This window comes from Cryptomeria japonica, chromosome 3, assembly GCF_030272615.1.
Source record: "Cryptomeria japonica chromosome 3, Sugi_1.0, whole genome shotgun sequence".
Classification (NCBI taxonomy): domain Eukaryota; kingdom Viridiplantae; phylum Streptophyta; class Pinopsida; order Cupressales; family Cupressaceae; genus Cryptomeria; species Cryptomeria japonica.
Window position 1 is genome coordinate 361781057 of NC_081407.1, and position 19104 is coordinate 361800160.

The following is a 19104-nucleotide window of genomic DNA, read 5'->3' on the forward strand; positions in this document are numbered from 1 at the left end:
GCATAATGTTAGTTACTGTAGTAATGCAGAATAATCATTTAAGGAGCTTAGTGCATATATATTGCAGACCCATTTCAAGTTTTACATTCCTGGATTGATAACTAAATGAACACCAGCCATGAAAATAGTAAACTCTACCATATGAATGTCCAAACTTTGGATTGAGATTTCAATTAGAGGTATTATTATTATCATTATAGTTGGGGTAGACATTTTTGGCGCCATTGTCGGGGATGGTGTCAGGCTAAGAACCTTTTATGATTATTTTAGTTTCTAGTTAATTGTTTGAAATTTCATGAATCTGCATGCATAATAGAAGAAGAGATGCCAAAGGTAGATTTTTGCCCACTCATCCTACTCATACAGAAGATAATTTCCCAGATATAAACCCTTTTGTTGAACTGTATCAAGTCCCACAGAATTTGAAACACCCTGAGTCTGAATTTCCAAAAGGTAGTCTTCAGTTCCTTTTTGGTCCACAAGAAGAAGAATTTCCTATAGTAACAACCCCCACAAGTCCAATGCAAGGGAACCCACCTCCTGTTGGGAATAATCCACCACCACCACCTGGTCCAACATTTGAGTTTCCCATCTCTGACCAGCATGATAATTCTAACGTCAAGAATATTCCAGCATCTTCACTTCCTAAATTCTATGGGTTGGTGACAGAGGATCTGAATACATTTCTGTTTGAGTTTGATGTTCTCTGTAGGAGTTTTGACTATACAACAGATGCCCATAAACTCAAAAATTTTCTAGCCACTTTGAAGGAGTCATCCTTGAGATGGTTTATGAGCTTGGCTAGTAGCACAATCAATATATGGGATGAGATGAAATGGTTGTTTCTTGCAAAATACAAAGATTATTGTAGAGGCACTGATCGTCATGGGGATGATATCTTTAGAATGACACAAACTGAAGATGAGAGCCTTGAGGATTATCTGGAAAGGTTTTTGTTTAGTGTCAAGAAGTCCAAGCATAGTACTCTGAATAAAGATTTCCTCAAATTGATATTCTTGAGGGGTATCAGTGATGAATGCACCGATTCCTTAGATCTCGTGGGAGGAGGTGACATTACACAATCTACTTGGGCTGAAATAGGACAAATTTGCAAGAAGTATTCCAGATCTACTTCTAAGAAGAATAGGAGATTTAAGCCAGGGGCACCATCATCAGCAACTGGAACTGGAGTTTCTAGATTGGAACTTAGCCATCTATTAAAAGATTTCAGGGAGGACATTATAAACAATATGGCTACTCAGTTGGATACATTGGCAACTAAGAAGAAGCATGAGGAAGTTGATGCATTTCTTGCAGAATTATGTCCTTATTGGAAGCAGTGGAAAAAAGATTGTAGATGTAAGATGGTTGCAAATGTTGAAGTACCTGATTTCAAACCAATTCAAGGTGAGGATGAACAAGTCTTCTATGTTGCTCAAAGAAGACCAAATTTTCAAAGACAAGGTATGCCACCCGATCCACTTTCCTTTTCTGGTTATAGTGGTAATTCTTATGTACCAAATAACCAATGGCAACCACAGTATTATCAAAATTTTGGTAACTATCCACATTGGTATGGATCACAAGGTCAAGAATAGCAATTTGCTAATCAAATCCCCTAGTGGCAGTAGCCACAGGGAAACTGGTATCCACCTCAGGGTCCAAGGAACCAGTTTCAAGGAAATTGGCAACCTACCTCTTAATGGAGGGGAAACCCATCATGGCCATCCCAATCTTCTGGATATCAGGCTCCTGCTCAGAAGCCACAACCTCCTTCTTTAATGCCTCCTTTTGCAGCTACAGTTGCACCTCCTAAGCCAATGTAGTTGCCTACTCAACCGTTGCCTAATCCAAATATCAAATCTCAGCAATGACAATGAGCTTATTCAGCTGATGCTAATCAATACCAAGCCTATTCTTTATCACTAGATGATATTCACCTCTGATCTCGGACAACTCTACCTAATCCCTCTCATCCAGTTATTACTGAGGTACAAGAAGAGCAACCAATCTCTGATCCTAAAAATATAATACCTCAGAATCAAATATTATCACAATTTCCCCATAGACTGAAAGACAAAGAAGTTTCCACTGAACAACAGCAAAGCTTTGATATTCTTGATCAACTGAAGCACATTTGTGTTAAAATTCCATTGTTGCAAGCAATAAAGGATGTCCCTATATATGGTAAGGCATTGAGAGAAGCATGCCTAAAGAAACATAGCAGAAAGAAAAAAGATTCACAAACAGTTCATGTTATGGGTCAATTGGCTGATATTATGTTAGGAAAAATTGCTATTCTAAAGTATTATGATCCAGGTAGTCCTGTTGTGAGTATAGTCATTAATGGCAGTCAAATAAAAAATGTTTTAGTTGATCTAGGGGCAGCCATTAATGTAATGACCAGAGAAGTAATGAAACATCTAGAGATTGATAGTTTAAGGGCTACACCCACAGTTCTCCAACTTGCTGATGGCTCTGTAGTAAGACCTGATGGTATCATAGAAGATATAGTAGTTATTCTAGATTCCTAGGAATATCCTGTAAACTTTATGATTTTATCTCCAAAAGCAACATTGGGGGGATATCGAGTCATTTTGGGAAGACCATGGCTTGCCACAACTGATGCATATATTGGGTGTAGATTAGGAGACATGACTATTTCAGATGGCAGTTCCACAAAAACATTAGCCTTGTATTCCCCAGCACAACCTCAGCTTGAGCAGCAACAGGCTGTTTGGCCTATTTTGGGAGAGGAATCTGAAGAAATTGACTCTATTAATCACCTTATGATGATTAATTGAGTGCCACTCATGCAGTTATATGATGAAGAATCAATTCTTTATAAGGTCCTGATAAATGAATTAATAGAAGACCAAGAATTACAGGAATTGGTTCTGAATATTGCAGGTTTGGACTTTCTTGCAGCCACTGATATCTTGCATACCTTGTTGCCATAGGAATTGTCTTATTCTCATTTTTCTGATATAAATCAAAATTGATCTTACTATTAAGATAGAGGTGGAATTGAATAAATATTTGAACATCAATAAGAATATAGCAGATACTCAAAAGGATAGCCTAGTGGACTTGCTAAAACTCCATAGAAATGCTTTTGCATGGGATTACAAGGATATGAATGGAATTGATCTAGCAGTTTGTACTCATTGTATTTACATAAAGGATGAGTGTTGCCCCCTCAAATAACCTCAAAGAAGAGTCAACCCTGCCTTGAAGGAGATAGTTAAAGAAGAATTGTAGAAATTGTTGAAAGCTGGGTTTATCTATCCTATCTCTGGCAGTCAATAGGTATCAACTTTGGTGATAGTTCCTAAAAAGGGAGGCAAATGGAGAGTATGTGTTGATTATAGAGCCTTGAAATTAGCCACAAGGAAGGATCATTTTCCACTGCCATTTGTGGATCAGGTATTGGATTCTCTTGCTGGTAAGAGATATTTTTCATTCCTAGTTGGATTTAGTGGCTATAATCAGATACAAATAGCTCCTGAGGATCAGGAGAAAACAACATTTACTTGCCCATGGGGCACGTATGCATATTCTATTCTTCCTTTTGGGTTGTGTAATGCTCTAGCCACTTTTCAAAAGGCAGTGATCAATATTTTTTTTGATATTTCTCAAGATATTATGGAAATTTACATGGATGACTTTACAACTTATGGCTCTGAATTTGATCAAGCATTAGGTAATTTGAAGAAAGTTTTGCAGCAGTGTGAAGACTACAACTTGTCTCTAAACAGTGAGAAGTGTTTTATTATGATGGAAGAAGGAATAGTCCTTGGTCATCATATATCTATACAAGGCATACAAGTGGATCCACCAAAGATTGAGGTTATTCAGCATATTAATGACCCTATGAAGCAGAAAGATGTGAGAAGTTTTCTTGGCCATGCTGGATACTACAGAAGGTTTATCAAAGATTTCAGTAAAATTGCAAGTCCCTTATATTCACTGCTTATTAAAGATGCAAAATTTAAATGGACCTCAGCATGCAATGAAGCTTTTTTAAAGCTTAAGCATGCTTTGACTCAAGCACCAGTTCTAAAAGGACCAAATTGGTCTCTACCATTCCAAATCTATATTGATGCATCTGATTATGTTGTAGGAGTAGTGCTGGGACAAAAAGTTGACAAGTTGAAAAATGCAATATATTATTTCAGCAAGAATTTACAGGGACCTGAATTGAATTATACAGTTACTGAAAAGGCAATGCTAGCTGTTATATATGCCCTTAACAATTTTAGACACTATATTATAGGGTATCCCATATTTGTACATACAGATCATACTACAATTAGATATCTCATGAATAAGCCATCAATCATAGGTAGACTGGCTCGCTGGTTATTGTTGATGCAATAATTTGATATCACAGTTGTTGATAAGCCAGGGAAGTCTAATGTTGTTACAGATTATCTTTCACGTCTTCAATTGCAGGACAATTCTACAATGATAGATGACACTTTTCCAGATGAGCATTTGTTTCTCATACAGGCTCATACTCCTTGGTATGCTGATATTGCCAACTATTTAGCTGCAGCTAAGGTGCCAATTTCTTTTTCTCCTAAGGAAAGAAGGTTTCTAGTCAAAAAAAGTTTTAACTTTTCATGGATTTCTGATTGTCTATTTTATACTAGACCTGACCCAGTCATGCAAAGATGTGTTAGAGAAGATGAAACATATGACATCCTGCATGCATGTCATGATGAGCCATGTGGAGGTCATTTTGCTACCAAAAGGACAGTACTAAAAATACTCAATACCGGATACTATTGGCTTACATTGCACAAGGATGTAGCTCAGTACACAAGGAAATGTGACAGATGTCAGTGAATGGGCAGATCTACAAAATCTGATGAGATGCCACTATATCCTAAAATATTTGTTACACCATTTGACAAGTGGGGACTAGATTTTGTTGGCCCCATTGATCCACCTTCTAATGACAAATCTTATATTTTGGTATGTATAGACTATGTAACAAAATGGGTAGAAGCTAGAGCTATGCAACATGCAAGAGATAATAAGGTGGTTGAGTTTCTCTATGAAGAAATATTTACAAGGTATGGAGTACCAAGGGAAATTGTCTTAGATCAAGGACCTCAATTTACATCAACATTGATAAAAAATTTGGTCAATGAATACAATATAAGACACAGGAAATCTACTCCATATCATCCACAGTCTAATGGAAAAGTAGAAGTTACCAATAGAGAGCTTGAGGCTATTCTTACAAAAACAGTGTCTATTCACAAGAAATATTGGTCTCATCGACTTTCAGAGGCAATTTGGGCATATAGAACAACATGGAAAACAACAATTGGATTCACACCTTTTGAGATGGTTTATGGAAAAACAGAAATGATGCCTATTGAGTTTGAGCATAAAACCTTGAGAATAGCTCTACAACTCAATATGACATTGTCTGAAGCAGAGAAGGAATGCATTTAGCAGTTAAATGCTCTTGATGAATGGAGGAAGATAGTTGTTCAATAGACAGAATTGATTCAAAACCAAAGATCAAGATGGCATGATAAATATATCAGAGAAAAGAAATTCAAAGTGGGTGACTGGGCACTCCTGTATGATTCCAAATATAAAGATGCTATGGGAAAACTCCAAATAAGGTGGTTAGGTCCTTATGAGGTAGAAGAAGTATTTTAGAATGGAGCAATCCATTTGTCCACAATAGATCCTATTCGATTTAAACTCTTAGTGAATGGACACCGACTATGACTTTATCACAAGCCAGCTACAAGAGAAGAATTCCTGCAGCAGTTTGCTCCACAAAGTGAAATAAAAGTTCCTACAGCAAATGGCAAGGTTCCTGCAGCAACTGCCAATGATTCGGTATCAATTCATGAGCTTCATGTTGCACTGGAGAATATCGATAAAGGTGATGTTCCTGCAGCCTCTGTAGTGAACTTATTTACCGTATCATAATAAAATATTTCCATGGGAATATTGTTCTCCGTACATAAAGTTCTGTCCACTACATTCCATTCCATTTCTTTCCTGTCACTTCATTTCATTTCGCCATCATTTTCGCCCAATTGCAGGTACGTGTATATTGTACTTTATTTTAATTATGCATTTATTAGTTCATTGTGATTTTATCCTGTTTAAATCCACTCCAAACCCGAAATCTCGTAAGCCTGTGTGGACACGTGCTAGGTTAAGTTGGAGGTACTTTATGGTCCTTTTTCCAATAAGATTTATTATCAGTTTTTGATACCCCGAATTGATTTCCTAACTAACATTACTTATGATGATTATTATTTCACCCAAGTGAATAATAAGGTTTGCTACCAAAATTAAGATATGTAGATTTTAGTTTTTTGAGAAACTGTCAAACATTTTGGTGAAGCTGCAGAAGTATCAAAGTAAAAGATGGGTGGTGATCTAATTTTCCATGAGCCAATGGTCCATGAAGGGTTGTTGCAGGATGTTTTCTGTGAGCATTATTTCCGAAACAATGGTTGGTTGTATTATTTCTTGAAAATCAAGGATTACAACGATGAAATAGCTGCGAAATTTATGCATTCCTTTGATGAAGGAGAAGCTATAGTTAAAGGGTTAAGGGTAATTGCTACAAAGCAGTGAATTGTAGAGGTCACAGGGTTGTTGTAGGAAGGAGAACTCTTTCCAGAATCAAAAGTTGCAAAGAGTGTCAGGGCATAGTTCACAATTCCCACTGACAGACCCTTAATGGTGGATAGACAAGGGACTAGAAGGGTTTCTTTACCAGCACATTGGCCTCAGGTAGCTTTGTATGATATGAAATATATTACATGTGAAGGGCGGTATTCAAATCTGTATTCACCTCATTTTAAGTTACTTAGTCATCTGTGTCATGGCCGGCGAGTTAATGTCCCTAATTTCTTATACCATCTCATTTCTATAAGTGCTAAGGAGACTCAAAAGTATGGAAATCGCTCTATTAGCCATCATGGACTGGTTAAGCTACTTGTACAATGGTCCCTGACAGATGTTTCACAAATAGAATGGGGTGTATTTGAGGATATTCTGGAATTTAGGGTTGATGATGCCCCTATTGCGAATAATTTGCTAGCTCAAGAAGAGATTGTTGCAGAAGATCCTTCTGGTGAAGATGAGGGTTTCCTGGTTGCTGAAGGAGCCACAATTATTATGGAAGAAAATATTGAAGCAGATTCAATCGAAGAACAACCCTCTACTTCTCTTCAAAGAGATTCACCTATTTTGCAAAGGGAAAGAAAACAATTGGAAAAGGATGAATCAGATGAAGAATTTGTTATCTGACCGTAGGAAATGCAGATTCCTCCTACAACCAAGAAGCGTCGAACAAAAACAAAAACTCCTGTAGCTATTTCAAAAGTGTATATAAGGAGAACAAGAAGGAGGACACAGAAGACTCAACCTATGAGTAATCCAGCAGAGGTTATTGCAATAGAAACTTCGAAAGAAGAAGATGTTGCAGAGAAAGAAATGCAAGAAAACCCTGTGGAAGAGGAAATTCAAGAAAACCCTATAGAAGAGGAAATTCAAGAAAACCCTGTAGAAGAAGAAATCCAAGAAGAAATTCAAGAAGAAGTTGTAATGGATAAGCTAGCAAATCTTGCTTCTATGGCATTGCAATGTGAAGAGATTGTTGATGATGTTCTACAACAACCTGAAGAAAATGTGGGAGATATGTCAACTCAAAATGAGGAGTTTATTGAAGAAATTCCATGGTCTAAGGTAGGACCTATTAGACCTCCTTCATCCCTAAGTAGTTTATCAATTGCTTTAACATTTTTTAGGCAATGGGAAATAAAGAAGGATAGGTTGCAGGCGATAATTAATAAGCATCAAAAAGAGATTGAAAAGAAAGATAATAGAATTAAGGAATTAGAAGCTAAGGTAGAAGTGATTTATGGTATGGTTCCTGAGATGATGTAGTGTAGGGCACCCCCAAGAGTTTATGTAGTACATTTGAAAGAGCAGTATCTAAATTTCAGACTAAACTGCATTGTTAGGGACCTTAATCCATCCTTGGAAACACATGAGGAATTCTATCATGCCTATCAAACCTCTCCACATGCTGTAAGGAATTTGTTATGTGAATTATATTTACATAACTATGTTGTACCCCAACATAGAGAATGGAATCCTTTATTGTATGTTGGGGATATCCATCTCAGAGCTTTAATGTCATAGATCCAAAATGAGATGATCATAGGACCACAAGCCAGGGAGTTTGAAAAATTTGAGCTTGACTGTCCATTACCATTGAGAAGGGAATCAGAAGCACCCAGGGTTCTGTATTATGATTGGAAAAAGTTGCTAATAAGAGATGATGTTAGTAAGATAGTACTTCCAATGAGAGAAGAAGTCTATCAAGCGTATGAGCATTTGGTTCAGACCCACAGGACAACCGCACTAGAAGGGTTAACTCAATGTTGGAATAATCTACCAGATCATTTAAAATTGGGAGAACCTTACTCATTATAGAATTTTCATGAAGCCATACAAAGAGCCTCCAGATACATACAGCTAGGTAGGGAGAAAGCCAACAACTAGTTGTCATTGATCTTTCAGCCTTTGATCCTTATGTGGCCACTTTTGGCATGCCAACCAACAGAACAGAATTATGATGTAGTTGTAGAAGAAATAGCTAGATGGTCCAAGTTGGAGAAAATGAAAGGATTTTATTGGAATTTACCTTCCAAGGGAACCAGAGAAAACACTGTTGGTGATTTCAGGGTTTCAGCAAAAATCAAAAAAAATTCTTTTGCTGCAGGAGCAGCAAACCCTTAAAGCTGGGGGGCATGATAAGTTGATACTTTGACATGTTTTTTTATCATGACTCTTAGGTTTTTAGCATCTTTTGGGTTGCATTGTGATAGTAAAGTATTGTGAATTGACTATATGTAATCCATGTTTTAAATTTGAACTTATGAAATCATGTTTGAACTTTGTTGGTTAATTCCTGCAGCCATGCCAATTTATTCCTGTAGCCAAATGATTTGTCCCTGTGATATGTGGATTATTTAGGATAATGTCATATGTGAGTTAATGAATGTATTAATTGAGTAAGATACATATGCATGTCCTTGTATGTTATTTTTGTTTTAGTGCAGATAATAATTGATGTTGCGGTGGATGATTTTCTTTCGCACCTAAGGACTGGAGAATCACGTTCAGATAACTAGAGGTCAAACTAAAGGGGATTCGAGCAAGCGTAATGTATGGCATAATCGAAGTAGTTGTACTTCACCATAGGAGTTTAACTCTAGTGCATATTGAATTCGCAAAATATCGCTTTGGCATGCAAAGACTATGGTTCAGTTTTAGGATCCATGGTTCCTGCAGCCAAGCTCTCAGTTATCTCCTTCATCTGACAATAATCCGCCTCTTCTTCTGGGCATAATTTGAGTTGTCCATTGTAGTTGATCTTTTCTTTATAATAAGTTCTTCCTTCTTTCTTAGAGTTAGACAAGATGGAAAGGAATTGAGCAGAGTTTTGACAAGCATCCTGAATTTTCTCTTTTAGAATATGTAATCATTTTCAGGAAGAAATGAATAAAGAATATGTTGTTCTAATCTATTAAAAGTATTTTGCTGGTAGTTTGATATCACTCATCCAAGGGGGGCCACTTGGTGAGTGATCCTATGTTTATGATCATTGAAGTTAGTTTTTACTTAGTTGCAGTAGAAGTTCATGACTGGATTGTTCCTGCAGCCATTGGAAATAGATCCCCTAACTATTCCTGCAGCCAAGACAAAACGGTGTGATTTTTGTTATTTTCATTAGATCATTCCAATAGTGTTTTGTGAAGCTTTCATGTAGTCTTTTATGATTTCCATCCCTACCTTTCCTTTCTGCATAATGTTAGTTATTGCAGTAATGCAGAATAATCATTTAAGGAGCTTAGTGCATATATATTGCAGACCCATTTCAAGTTTTACGTTCCTGGATTGATAACTAAATGAACACCAGCTATGAAAATAGTAAACTCTACCATATGAATGTTCAAACTTCAGATTGAGATTTCAATTAGAGGTATTATTATTATCATTATAGCTGGGGTAGACAATCAACATTACTCTTTAAAGTCTCACCTTTGAGAGGGAGATCTTTGAAAAATATGTTAACCAACTTATCTTGAACTAGGGTATCCTTATGAGTAGAACAAAGTTGAGGAGAGGGAGATGCTTTATTTTTAGAGGGATAATGATTGAGATTCATGAAAGGTGAGATGATATCAAGGGAGTTATTAATCATGATTTTATCCCCTTTGGCTAGGATTCTCTCATGGGGTAGATAATAATCAACACCTTCTTCTAATGGTTCATCCTAAATAGTGAGGTAATTGAAAGGAATATCTTGCACATAGATATCCCTATTGCTATTGCCAATTTTGGGAGAAGGGATAACATTGTTCATTAATTCTTCATCCTTAGGAAGGAGAGAATCACCACATGTGTTTAGGATCTTTAGGGGAGAGATAATTAAGGAAATTGGTCATGGTTTCATATTCTTTCTCTAAGGAATCTTTAGGGATAAGGCAAGATTTAGAAGAAGGGCAACCATTTCTCATTAATGCATCATCTCTAGTGGGAATTTTGTTGGAATCAAAAGAGGAAATGCCATCACTAGGAAAATCAGGGACAATACCATCTTCTAGCACAAAATTAACCTCATGAGGGGAGTATTCTTTAGGAGGGAGAGGAACATCTTTCTCCAAAGATTCATTTTTAGGAAGGAGATCTTTGGAAGAAGTACTCATAACCTCTTGTTGTACTAACATGCCCCCATTGATAAGACCAAATTTAGGAGAAGATAAATCAATGTCCATCAATACCTTTTCACTTAGAGAGGCATCATGTAGGGAAGGTAAGGTAAAATTAAGAAAGGTGCTTATGATATCATTCTCTTCCTCTAAGATAGCTAGGTGAGAAGGGCACATTTTAGGAGAATTGTCAAGATCACTCTTCAAATCTTCATCCTTCGAGCATGGGACAGTTTTGAAGGGATTGATAAAAACTCTTTTAGGCACTAAAATTTTGTCATGGATAGGAGGAGTTTCCCTAATAGATGTAAAAATTGAAGCAAGGGAAGCTAACCCATTATCACATTTACGAAATGAATGCATCATGACCAAAAATTTCCTCTTTCAAATGATAACATATGTAAAATAGAAGGAAATGTTCAATTTTAACCTATACAAGTACTTTAAATGTTGATTTAGAAAATGAAATTTATGAGTGAAATGTGTTCCTAAATCAGATATGAAATTAATGATCCAAATCAAGATATCCACAAGTTCAATTTTGAATTGAAAAATTAGGGTTTTAACAAAATTAACCTCTAAATTTTTAAATTTACAAGGAATTGAAACTTGTAAATGTAAATTTGAATTTGAAATAGAAAAAAAATATAGATATAAGAACATAAATTAGAATTAAAGAAGGTTGGATTCACGTTGGGTTCACCAAAATGTGGTGGTGGGAAAAGCGAGATCAGGTGACTAGGACCTAATCCTACTTTTGCCAACACATTTGGAATACAAAAGAGCCTAGGGAGATAGCTCAATTTGGATACTTCTTGTGGGAAAGGGAGAGACAAACAATATCTCTTAGGGTTTCTATTCCTCTTATTGCAAATGATGAGAAAAACTAGGGTTTGAATGATCAACTAGGCTAGGAGATAAAATATGAAGCATAAATGAACCCAGAATTGAACAAACCTACAGATCTGAAACTTAGATACTAAAAGAATGAAAGGGAGATGATTCTAGATGTGTGCCTAATGTTTCAAATTGAACAAAACTAACCTAGACTAGGGTGCCACGCCACTGCCCTATTTCTACAGACAGGAGGTTGCAACTAAAAGACTGCAAATCTGGTGACCTGAAGCTGCAACCAGCAAATAATCACTACAAAGTGGAGGTACCATGGTGCCATGCCACTATCCTAGGAAGGAATAGGGTGTCACGCCCCTGTCCTGGGTAGATTGGGGCAGATCTGATGATTCTAGGTGGTTCTTGTGCCTTTTGTTGAACTGAAAGTGCCTCCGGGTACCTATTTCTGCACCTGCAATTGAAAAGGGAAGGTTTGGGTGGCTATATGGGGTTTTTCCTTATTAAAACCCTTGTGTTGGTAATTTCCACCTCCACAATTAACTAATAATGTACTGAAAATGTGTGTTCTAGACCCTTGTGTGTATGCAAGATCCTAAATGATAAGAAACTAGAGCTACCTTACACATGAGAGTAAACCCTAAATATAAATGTGAATGTAAATAAGAATGCTTCAAACAAAATATGCTAAATAATCTAAAGCATGAATTTAAATATGCAAATTGATGTAAAGAAGCTCATACAAAGACATGAAAATAACATGAAATCATACCAATCCCCAAGGGGGAGATATTGCCACTAGATCTCCTATTATTTTTCAATGTCTTCAAGGCTCCTAATTGATGATGAATTCTTGATGAAATGTTGTTTAATTTTGTTGACTGTTGTTGAAGACTCCATGTAGGCTTCTCTTTCACTACATAGAAGGCTCCTTATGCTTGCTTTGCTGAAAACTCCCTTAGATTAGATAGATCTTAGTTTCCCTTAGTTTCCTTCAAATGAAGAAAGAGAGCTCTTTATGTATGAAAACCTAGATCTTAATTTTGACTTAATTTTTCCTTTAGGATAACCTAGGAATTTAATTTCCCGCTGATCTTTTGGGGTTAAGCATTATAATATCATAGAATTGTGCTCCCAAAATTTTAGGAAAAAATTCGAGGACTATGGCAGGAACGCACATGGTCCGACCAACTTTTCACCAAATTTTTAGGGTCGTTAGAGATGATGATATTAGAGTGAATCCAAATGTTGCAACTGATTTTGAGGTGTTTTGATATGTGAAATCGGGCCTTAAAGGTTGAAATAGGACACAATTAGGGTTTATGATTAAATGATTTATTGGAGGAATAAAATAAAAAGGGGCACACTTAGGGTAAAGGGCCCAATTTTATAATGTATTAAGTGATGAAATATAACTTTAGATTTAATTTAATTAATTAATTAAATATTTAAAGGGAAATAATAATGCAAGATGCAAACACACTAAGGTGGGTGCTAACCTAAGTGTGAAAATGTAGCACCCTAGCAAGGGTGTACAATTTACGACACAACAACAAAATAGTGGAAAGTACAAATGTGAAGATGTGTGAAGAATAGAATTATATTGAACCTAATACTAAGACTCGTGTTGAGATTTTTTCAACAAGTTTAGAGAAGACAAGTGATCTAGAAGAGAAAAAAGGAAAGGAAACAAAAGAAGAAGAAGAAGTTCTTGCAAAGTATGTTCAGAAGATTCATTTAGAAAATCAAATAATTGGATATAAGACAAAATGAAGATTTCAAAAGCTTAAGAATAAGCCAACTACTACTATTCTCTATCAATGACTGAGCCTAAGACTTATGAGGAAGCTAGTAAAGATGAAAGTTGGGTAAAAGAAATGGAGGAAGAACTCAATTAGATCTAGAAGAATAAGACTTGGGAGCTAGTACCTAGATCGATGGACAAGAATGTAATAGGAACCAAATGGATATTCAAGAATAAGTTAAGTGAGCAAGGACAAGTTACAAGGAATAAATCAAGACTGGTATGTAAAGGATATTTTTAAGTGGAAGGAATGTAATTTGAAGAGACTTGTGCTTTGCTAGCAAGGATGGAAACTATATGCATGTTTCTTGTATTCTATTCTTACGATAACTTTAGAGTTTATTGGATGGATTTCAAATCAACATTTTTGAATGATCTAGAAGAAGTAGACATTGAGCAACTAGATGGATTGATTAGATGGGTATTTGTTGAGCAATCTATTGAAGAAATCATTATCTGAAATAAAAGAGGCACCTAGAGCCTAGTATGCAAGATTAGACAAGTATTTGTTTTGATAAAATTTTAGGAAAGGTATAGAAGACAATAATCTTTATTTCAAGATTGATGGAGATAAGTCTATAATTGTTATATTTTATGTTGATGATATCATATTTGGAGGAAATGATAGTTTATGTAAAGAGTTTTCTAAAGAGATGCAAAAAGAGTTTGAGATGCCAATGATTTGTGAGTTATCTTTCTTTTTTGAGTTGCAAGTTATTCAATCTAAAAAATGAATTTTTTATCACACAAAGCAAGTATGTGAAAGAGATGTTTTGATTAAGTAAAAGTAGGTATTTGAAAGGTACCCAAACCTTGTACAAGCTAGGAGAACAGAACTACTGATGCAGAGGCTAGAGGATCTAGTTGCAATCTTGTAAACTAAAGTGGAATATGGACCCAAACCCCAACACTCCTATGGTGTTTCAAATGCTCAATATGCCTCAATAGGCTCAAAACTTGTCTTCACCTTAATCAGGTGTTTCCCCTGCCTCCACACACTTCAAAAAACTTCACTTAACATGTTCTAAAGGTTTTCAAACCATCAAACCTTCAATTGATATCAAAACCCAAATCTAGCCCTTCACTAGGCCTAGTTTCCTAGTAGCCTGCTGGGCTGTTTTTGGCTCTTTTCACACACATTTCCCAAAACATGGACCAATGTTATGACTGATTTATATGCACAATATAAACCTCTATCAACTCCCAAAATATTGCCTATGGCTGTTTTGGAACAAATCCTTCAAAAAACCGCTGTCCTCATTCCCCAAGAGGGTTAATTAGGTCCACTTTGTGAAGGAAGTACCCTCCAAACTCACAACCAGATTAAACCCTTTTGTACAGTCTTTAGTTGGGCTCCCAATCCAAGGATTTTCAAGGTTTTAAGTCTTGGTTGCACTCCTAAATACCCAAACACCAAAACCCTCCTTAAAATGGCTTAAAAACTAGGGCCTTCTTGTTCAAACCCCAAAACTCACTTCCAGAACTTCTCCTTCAATATTCACCATGAATTTACCATCCCCTAATGTTGTTTCACATAAAAATACTACCTCCTCAAGGTAGATCTTCTGCTGCTACAACTATGGCATAAATCCCATGCATTTCCCAGTCAACTGTCAAGGTGTACACCTGCAACCTTCATTAGTTCCTATCAAAAGAAGTTAAAATAATATTGTACATGTTATTAGGCATCCACCCTATGAGAATCAGACATTTACATTCATAGGATGGATCCATACATGCTTGGATACTCACAAAATCAATGAAAAATCACTGTCTTTTCTGGGACAGTCAGCAATAAAACAAAAAAATGATATATTTCAGACTTCCAAATGTGTATATCATGCAATGATAAATCAAAGGACCCCTCAAAGCATAGAAAATCCAATCCCTTAGTCTACCAATGCAAAGGAAGCATGAAAAACTCAAGGAATTGATAGAAATTTAGAAGTTTTATTGCTGTTTTTGTATCAGTCCGTACAAATCCGTACCAGCATCATCCAACCACACAAAAATGACTTTAGGGACTTTATAATACCTTCCCCAACCAACTCCAACCAATATCCAACTAACCCAAGTGATTAAAATGTCAAAACAACTCTAAAACCTATTTCCCACCAAAACTGAAACTAGTTGTTGAAATTCAAAATTTGAATTTTCAACTTTATTTCTAATGTTTTTAATCCACTAAAACTTATCCCATTCAACTTATTTTGACATAATCAGATCATTTAAGCATATTAGACTCCTAATCAACCTATTTAGACCCCATTTCCCAATTACATTTCATTTTGGTCCTAAGGCCTTTACTAGGTCCTTTAGGACATTTACACATTACATCACATTTGTCATTACAAAAGGCCATAATAGGCTTTAAAACATTCCAATTAATGGATTTTAATGTCATAACCTGGTCCTCTATCTTCATGTCTTCATTTATCCTCCTAGGTGCTCCTGCACCATACTCCCCATGAATGAAAGTCTTCTTGTCCCAAGAAGTCATCCATGCCTTGCCTTCATGTTTGCTTGCTTGCATCTGATTCTTAGGAACTAGATAGTCCCCAAATGTGACTTGTTTCCTCCTATGAACACCTGCATTCATACACCAATCATTAGAAACAAAAATTTTATGATTTGGCTGTCCCAAACCAATGGTACTCATGGCTGACATTTGCTTCATGGCTGCCCCTTTTCCTCTATCTTGAGGTATCTGCAACCTGCCAAACTTGTTGTCCTTTACTTGTCCAATGAGAGGACATTTCACTGTACCAACTAGTACGTGATCAAGTTCACAAAGTCCTTCATGAACCGAACTGTCATACTGCTGCAAATCTGCACTTTTCTTACCCTGCTCTTTGACTGAAAACTCATTGCCAAAACACATTACAGTGGTGTCTCTTGCCTTCCCCATCAATGGGCTCAATTTGTACTTCCTTCCACCCTTATGAACCACATAGGTGTTTTGATACCCATCATGTATAATCCTTCTAGAGTATTGCCAAGGTATGCCCAAAATCAAATGACCACAACTCATATCCATTACATCACACAAAATACTATCAGTATATTGACCAATGGAGAAATTAATGACTACCTGATCCTTTACCAACATATTCTGACCTTCATTGACCCATGTAGCAAAATATGGATTAGGATGTGCAAGGGTTTGTAAATTTAACTTTTTGACTACTTCATAAGCAACCAAATTGTGACAAGCCCCTGAATCAACAATCAAATTGCATACCTTGCCATGGATCTTACAATTTGTCCTAAAGATCCTTTCTTGTTGTGATGGTTGTACTTTCCCCATGAGTAACAACTCTCCTTCCTCTGGTGGTATCATGATTTCTTCTGGTTCTTCCTTTTTGTTTTCTTGTGTCAAATTAACCCTCCTTTCCTTCTTATCCTCACTCCATTTGGGACATTTGAATGATGGGTGTCCTGGTTCATTGCAATTGTAACATCTAAATGTGCCCCTTCCTTGACCAAATCCTCTTCCTCCTCTTTGATTGTATCCACCCCTTGATTCTGAAAATGGTTCCTTTCCCTTATCATCATTGTTTGGTCCTTGACCTCTTCCACCTCTTCCTTTATTTGTATTACCTCCTCTTCCTGACCTTTCTTAACTTCTCCTCACCTTTTCTTCTGCTCTAATGGCCAATTGATAACATTCACCAATAGTCCTTGGTACTTGTAGACCAATCTCATCCTGCAAATGATACTTCAAGCCATTGATATACCTAGCTACCTTCTCATCTTCTTCCTCATATCCTCCCCTAATACTCAATTTATGAAATTGTTCAGTATATGCCATTACATCCATGTCTTTTTGTTTCAAATTTTGTCTCATCCTCTTCACATGTATGCTATAATCTGAAGGCAAGAATTGCTCCTTGATGAGGTTCTTCATCCTTGCCCAATTTGTGATTCTTGTCAACCCCCTACACATTCTATCATTTTGTAAACTTGTCCACCAAGTTAAAGCAGTACCTCTTAGCTTTGTTTTTGCAAACTTCACTCTCTTCTCATCCTCCATCTCCTCATACTCCAAGTAGTTCTCCAAGGCATCCAGCCAACCCAAAACTTCTTCACTATCCATCTTCCCCTGATAGATAGGTACCTCCACATGTCCTTTCCCTCCATTGTTTTGTACTGCCTTCAAAATCCTAACAAGCTTCCTCTCCTCAGGATCCATCTCATCTTCTACTTCCCTATGTTCTTGTCTTTCATGTTGTTCCTCTCCTTCATCTTCATAGTGTTCTTCATTAACTTCTTCCCTCCTATGGTCCATTCTTTCTTTCTCATAGCCTTCTAACCTAGATTTCATGGCCTCTTTCTCTCTTCTCCATTGTCTATCCCTCCTTGCTTCAGCCTGCTCTCTTGCTGCATCTTGTTCTCTTCTTTCCCTTCTTTCTCTTTCCAAAATCTCCTTCAACTTCTCAAGTTCCCTAGCCAATTGACTCTTAGGTGCCATAACTACCCTTCCAATCCTTTACCCAGACCTTTCACGGCTCTGATACCACTTTGATGCAGAGGCTAGAGGATCTAGTTGCAATCTTGTAAACTAAAGTGGAATATGGACCCAAACCCCAACACTCCTATGGTGTTTCAAATGCTCAATATGCCTCAATAGGCTCAAAACTTGTCTTCACCTTAATCAGGTGTTTCCCCTGCCTCCACACACTTCAAAAAACTTCACTTAACATGTTACAAAGGTTTTCAAACCATCAACCCTTCAATTGATATCAAAACCCAAATCTAGCCCTTCACTAGGCCTAGTTTTCTAGTAGCCTGCTGGGCTGTTTTTGGCTCTTTTCACACACATTTCCCAAAACATGGACCAATGTTATGACTGATTTAGATGCACAATATAAACCTCTATCAACTCCCAAAATATTGCCTATGGCTGTTTTGGAACAAAGCCTTCAAAAAACCGCTGTCCTCATTCCCCAAGAGGGTTAATTAGGTCCACTTTGTGAAGGAAGTACCCTCCAAACTCACAACCAGATTAAACCCTTTTGTAAAGTCTTTATTTGGGCTCCCAATCCAAGGATTTTCAAGGTTTTAAGTCTTGGTTGCACTCCTAAATACCCAAACACCAAAACCCTCCTTAAAATGGCTTAAAAACTAGGGCCTTCTTGTTCAAACCCCAAAACTCACTTCCAGAACTTCTCCTTCAATATTCACCATGAATTTACCATCCCATAATGTTGTTTCACATAAAAATACTACCTCCTCAAGGTAGATCTTCTGCTGCTACAACTATGGCATAAATCCCATGCATTTCCCAGTCAATTGTCAAGGTGTACACCTGCAACCTTCATTAGTTCCTGTCAAAAGAAGTTAAAATAATATTGTACATGTTATTAGGCATCCACCCTATGAGAATCAGACATTTACATTCATAGGATGGATCCATACATGCTTGGAAACTCACAAAATCAATGAAAAATCACTGTCTTTTCTGGGACAGTCAGCAATAAAACAAAAAAATGATATATTTCAGACTTCCAAATGTGTATATCATGCAATGATAAATCAAAGGACCCCTCAAAGCATAGAAAATCCAATCCCTTAGTCTACCAATGCAAAGGAAGCATGAAAAACTCAAGGAATTGACAGAAATTTAGAAGTTTTATTGCTGTTTTTGTATCAGTCCGTACAAATCCGTACCAGCATCAT